The sequence below is a fragment of the Perna viridis genome, chromosome 14 (genome assembly GCF_037379345.1).
Source record: "Perna viridis isolate PV_CMFRI_1.1 ecotype Kerala chromosome 14, ASM3737934v1, whole genome shotgun sequence".
NCBI classification, from domain to species: domain Eukaryota; kingdom Metazoa; phylum Mollusca; class Bivalvia; order Mytilida; family Mytilidae; genus Perna; species Perna viridis.
Window position 1 is genome coordinate 34,124,111 of NC_142458.1, and position 6,090 is coordinate 34,130,200.

The window sequence follows — 6,090 nt, forward strand, 5'->3', positions numbered from 1 at the left end:
TCAAGGAAGTCTATGCGGGATGTTGAGACCAAAGTGTTTGATTTTGGTGATTGATTGATTTCACACAATTTGCATAGAATTATATGTTACATTGGTTTATGTCCCTTTAAAAAAGCTTACTCTTAAATGAAAACAATGAAGGTCACATATCTATTTCGATGAAGAATTATCAGAATGATCACTTTTGAGGGTTTATTGAGTCTACCAATACGGTATGTACATTTATGTTTCTTGAAAACCCATTTGATATGTGTATTTTATATATGCATAATGTTTTTGATATATTGTTCTAGATATTGACTTGTGGCTATATTTATCCGAGGTGTCCTTTTCCATGTAAATGTTTAAATGTCCAGAGACAATAACAACACCAAACTTATATTTTGTCATTCCACACAAATAATACATATTTATTTCTAAAGTTACTCTCTCTGAAACGGGTCACGTTCGATTTTTCCATTTTTCACTGTCCACAAAGTGCTACTCGATATTTCCACTTTTCCCACTATGTATCTAGTGCGAATCGGACTTTGTATTTTTGCAATACTATTTATGTGAATTGTAACATTTGTATTTTTGTGAAAGTATTTTGACAAGTGCTTATGAATGTTTATTCTTTTATATTTGATAGTTAATCGTTCTCATATTGATACTGAATAAACTTGAATGAGACGAATTAGTATATGACTTCAAGCCCACCATTATATCATTAACGTATTGTAGTAAGCGATTTACTACATTGAAGACTTTAGCGAATTCAATAATTAATATGATTGATGAAAAACGTTCTTTCGATTCAATAAGATCAAAACATTATCTCTGGATGGAGAAATATGAACAATTTATCGAACATCACCAAAGCATTTTACCAAGATACTCATGATAATAAAGATTTATACATTGAAAAGTTTGATGAAAGAAATCATATGTGTCAATTATTCAAAACTCGTATGATGCAGTATTTCAGTTCCATGAGCCAAGAGTTACAGAAAGATGAAAGACGCTCAAGGTCAAGCAGACACAATGGGACACGTGCTTCATCAAGTAAGGCGTCAAGTCAAGATATGCGTAGTAGTATATATGCTAAGAGATTAATAGAAGAACAAAGTAGGGCCGAACTTGAAGCACAAATGGAAGCTTTGAATAAGAAAAAGGAGTTAGAATTTGCGAAAATGAAACTCAAACTTGAAGAAGAAGAGCTAGAATTGAAAACAAACATTGCAATATCTGATGCTAAACAGAAAATACTTGATAGATACGAATCAGAAAACGAAAGTATTGAAAATGAATCCACAGGAAAAAGTAGTTCAAAACATGTTGAAAGTATTTATAGGGTTAACAAAATGAAACACAATAGTCTGAATGTGTACGCAAACCCATATATACCTCAAAAGGATAGAGATGAACAAACTTTGCTAAATGTAGACAATGTACACGAGAGAAAACACATAGAACCTATAGTCGAAGTGATATCTAAACCAGTTTATAGGCATGTAGAACCGGAAATTGAAGTGGTTAAATCAATTAATAAGGCGAGTTCTCAAGCACCCAATCATGACATTGACAGACGAATAAAAACAAATCGAGATGATAAATTCATGAATTTTCAGCTACATCCACACCCAGAAGCTAACACAAATCGAGATGACAATCATTACGATTCAGAAATGTCTTCAATCGTAAGGTACTTACGAAAGCCTGTTCCAGATATAACGAAATTCGGTGGCGACCCGCTGGAATTCAGAAAATTTATTAGACAATTTACAGCTAGATTGTAGTCAATGCTGACACTGAAGAAGAGAAAATGACATATCTCGAGCATTTACCTACGGCGAAGCGCATAGAGTAGTATCTGGTTTTGGTCAGCTAATAGGAGAAAATGCATATAACTCAGCAATGAGGCAACTCCAAGAACGATATGGAGATGAAGAAGTAATAGCCAATCAAAAAAGCATTAGGATGGTCCGACATTACATCAGGCGATTCAAAGGAGCTAGATGAATTCTCTCTATTCTTGATAGAATGTTTCAACGCAATTGAAAGTATAGATGTTATCAGAATCCTAGAGTAATCAGAAAACATTAAGTCGTTAATGAAAAAACTTCCACTATATTTACATGATCGTTGGAGAACCGTTGTGTCGAATATCAGAGACAAGAAACAACAAGTGAAATTTTCAAACTTTGTGGAATTTGTGAAAACTGAGGCTAAGAAACTGAATGATCCTGTTTATGGATCAATTATGGTCAATGATCAGAAATGTTCATATTGAGAAAGAAATCATAGTCTTGAAAACTGTAGAGGAATATTGAAGCTCAGCATCAAAGACCGATATGAACACTTAAAAGTAAAAGCTCATTGTTTTGGTTGTCTGAGAATAGGACACAGAACAGCGAATTGTAGAAATAGACTTACGTGTAAAATTTGTCAAAGAAGACACCCAACCATACTTCATGATAGTGAAAGACAACAACAAGAAAGTACAAATACGTCTACAGGATCAACACAAACCGATCGATTGACTGAAAACTGGAATCCGATTATTAGTACCACCCATACAGGGGCCGGTGAGTCATCTTGTGCAATGGCAATAATACCAGTAAAGGTCAAACTTCGAGATAAACCTGCCGTAATTGAAACCTACGCATTCTTCGACACTGGAAGTAGTGTTTCTTTCTGTACTGAAGATTTGCTTACACGTCTCGGAGGAAATGGTAAAAAATGAACTTGAAAGTAAACACCATGGGAGAGCCTTTCAATATGAAAACGTACGCCGTATCCGGAATGCAAGTCATGGACTTTGATATGAAGAACATTGTCAATCTTCCAAAGGTCTATACCAAAGATGAGATACACATATTCCTAGAGAAGATGAAATTTCAAAATGGAGTCATTTGTCGCACATTAAATGGCAGTCACCGGATTGTGAAGTAGGTCTGATAATTGGAAATAACGTTCCGGATGCATATATGCCATTAGACATGGCTACAGGTTGCAGTGGATCACCTCACGCTACTAGAACTAGATTAGGATGGATCATTTGGAATGTAATCAGAGACTTTGACGAAACAGAACCGGTTGTGAATCGAACGCAATTGATGTCTATTGAAGCTATTGATGAAGACAATTCGAGACTTGAACAATTATTTAGAAATTCTTTGAACTATGATTTCCCGGAAAGAATCATCGATGATAAATTGGAAAATTCTGTCGAAGATAAGAAGTTCTTAGAATTAGTGAACAAGTCACTCAACTTCAAGAATGGTCACTACGAGATAGGTTTACCATTTCGAGATCCATATATGACTCTTCCGAATAATGCATATCAGGGAAAGCATCGTTTGAAAGGACTGAAAACAAAGTTTGCCACAAATCCGAAATTCAAAGAAGATTATATCGAGTTCATGATTAAGCTCATTGAGAAAGGTTATATGGAAATCGTCCCACTAGAAGATTTGGACAGAAATGATGGCCGAGTTTGGTATCTGCCTCATCACGGAGTGTATCACGCGCAGAAAAATAAGATCCGTGTAGTCTTTGACTGCTCAGCAACCTATATGGGCATTTCAAGGCCCAAACCTGACGAACAATATACTTGGCGTTCTTTTACGATTCAGAGAGGAACATGTGGCTATTCCAGGAGATATTGAAGCGATGTTCCATCAGGTTAGAGTTCCTGTGATATATAGAGATTGTCTTAGATTCTTTTGGTGGCCGAATGGCAATGTAGTTGAAAATCCCGTTGAGTACAGAATGACCGTCCATCTGTTTGGGGCAACGTTGTCGCCAACATGTTGTAACTTTGCGTTGACACAGACTGTTGAAGATTATGCACACAGATATCATACGTCTGTATCGAAAATTATGATAAAGAGTAGTTATGTCGATGACTGTCTTGCATCTGTGGAATCCGAGGGCAAAGCAATCGATGTTATTAGAGATGTGACTTCTATGTGCAAAAATGGTGGATTTAAAATGACCAAATGGATCAGTAATATGCCGTCCGTTATAGACCCGATACCTGAAGATGATCGAGCTGAAGATGTTCAGCACTGGAACCTTGATGATGACTTACCTGTAGAACGAGCTCTCGGTGTACAATGGAACATGGAAAATGACTGTTTTGAATTCAAAGTTAAATGTAAGGACAAACCAACGACTAGACGGAATGTTCTATCGATTACAAGTTCAATCTACGACCCTATGGGAATAATATCACCACAGCGAAATCTATTTTACAACGATTGTGTACGAAGGGTTACAGTTGGAATCAAGAGCTCACGGGAGCCGAGCTTAAACAATGGACTGATTGGCTAGCTCAGCTTAGCGAACTAGAAAATATACAACTACCGAGATGTATTCAGTAATCAAAGAACAGAACATCAGACTAGACGATGAAGGACTTATGACATTTATGTGCGAAGTTGAATCAATACTAAACAACCGCCCACTTACCGACATATCCGACAGTGGGAACGACATCAATGTTCTCACGCCAAATCACCTGCTCCTGGAACATTCTGTAAAACAGACAGTTACGTACGAAGACGCTGGAGACAAATACAATACTTGACTGATTTATTGTGGAGAAGGTGGACATCAGAATACATACCATCCCTACAGAAAAGGCAAAAGTGGATTAATGAGAAAAGAAACGTCGAAATAGGCGATGTTGTGATAATACAAGACAATTGTCCGAGAAACTATTGGAACTTAGGTCGAATAATCGAAGTGTTCAAAAACAATGACGGATTCGTACGTTCAGCGAAATTGAAGACAACTACGACGACATTTACTAGACCAATTGCGAAACTGTGTATGTTGGTAGAGAATGACCAATAGAACAGTATAAAGACTATTGAATGTTTGTGCACCAGAAACTTTCTGATTTCTGACTTTGATTAAGAGTTTATTTTTTGTTTTAATTGACTTTTTCACTTTGGGTCGTATTAATAATTTTGATAATGGTGTTTTATGACCACAATTAAGGGGCCGGAATGTTGAGACCAAAGTGTTTGATTTTGGTGATTGATTGATTTCACACAATTTGCATAGAATTATATGTTACATTGGTTTATGTCCCTTTAAAAAAGCTTGCTCTTAAATGAAAACAATGAAGGTCACATATCTATTTCGATGAAGAATTATCAGAATGATCACTTTTGAGGGTTTATTGAGTCTACCAATACGGTATGTACATTTATGTTTCTTGAAAACCCATTTGATATGTGTATTTTATATATGCATAATGTTTTTGATATATTGTTCTAGATATTGACTTGTGGCTATATTTATCCGAGGTGTCCTTTTCCATGTAAATGTTTAAATGTCCAGAGACAATAACAACACCAAACTTATATTTTGTCATTCCACACAAATAATACATATTTATTTCTAAAGTTACTCTCTCTGAAACGGGTCACGTTCGATTTTTCCATTTTTCACTGTCCACAAAGTGCTACTCGATATTTCCACTTTTCCCACTATGTATCTAGTGCGAATCGGACTTTGTATTTTTGCAATACTATTTATGTGAATTGTAACATTTGTATTTTTGTGAAAGTATTTTGACAAATGCTTATGAATGCTATTCTTTTATATTTTATAGTTAATCGTTCTCATATTGATACTGAATAAACTTGAATGAGACGAATTAGTATATGACTTCAAGCCCACCATTATACGGGAGATTGGAAAGCCGGTCAACAGTCGGCAAAGTGACTATAAAACAGCCTTTAAAAAGTAGATTGTTAGACTTAAAAATGTGTAGATGTATCAGGGGAATAATTTGAAGGACGTTTTCTTTAAAAAATGCGATTTGAAATTTGTGTTCATATATTATGAATTAAAACTTATCAAATGCCCCCATATGCTCACGTTTACAGTTCATATTATGGATTGTGATGTAGTTGAAATAATTCCACTGCTTACGCTGCGGTATTTTTGCCGATACTTTTAAATTATATGCTTATTTTTTTTAATAATTGAAGTAATTCAAAAAAGGCATATAAACAGAATATATTGATTTAAGCCAAGTGCAGACATGATGCGCCTGTCCAGTTAGGAGATTTGGGTCTTTGATATGTCCTT

The 6,090-nt window shown here is 35.4% G+C and overlaps 1 long non-coding RNA gene across 1 annotated transcript; it reads left to right on the top strand.

Annotated features, from left to right (window-relative positions):
• Positions 1-3,892: 3,892 nt before the first annotated feature.
• LOC148599085 (uncharacterized) lies at positions 3,893-5,864 on the top strand. Its single transcript, XR_015918528.1, has 2 exons — positions 3,893-5,190; positions 5,609-5,864. It is a non-coding gene; the product is annotated as an uncharacterized LOC148599085 (long non-coding RNA).
• The last annotated feature ends 226 nt before the right edge of the window (positions 5,865-6,090 follow it).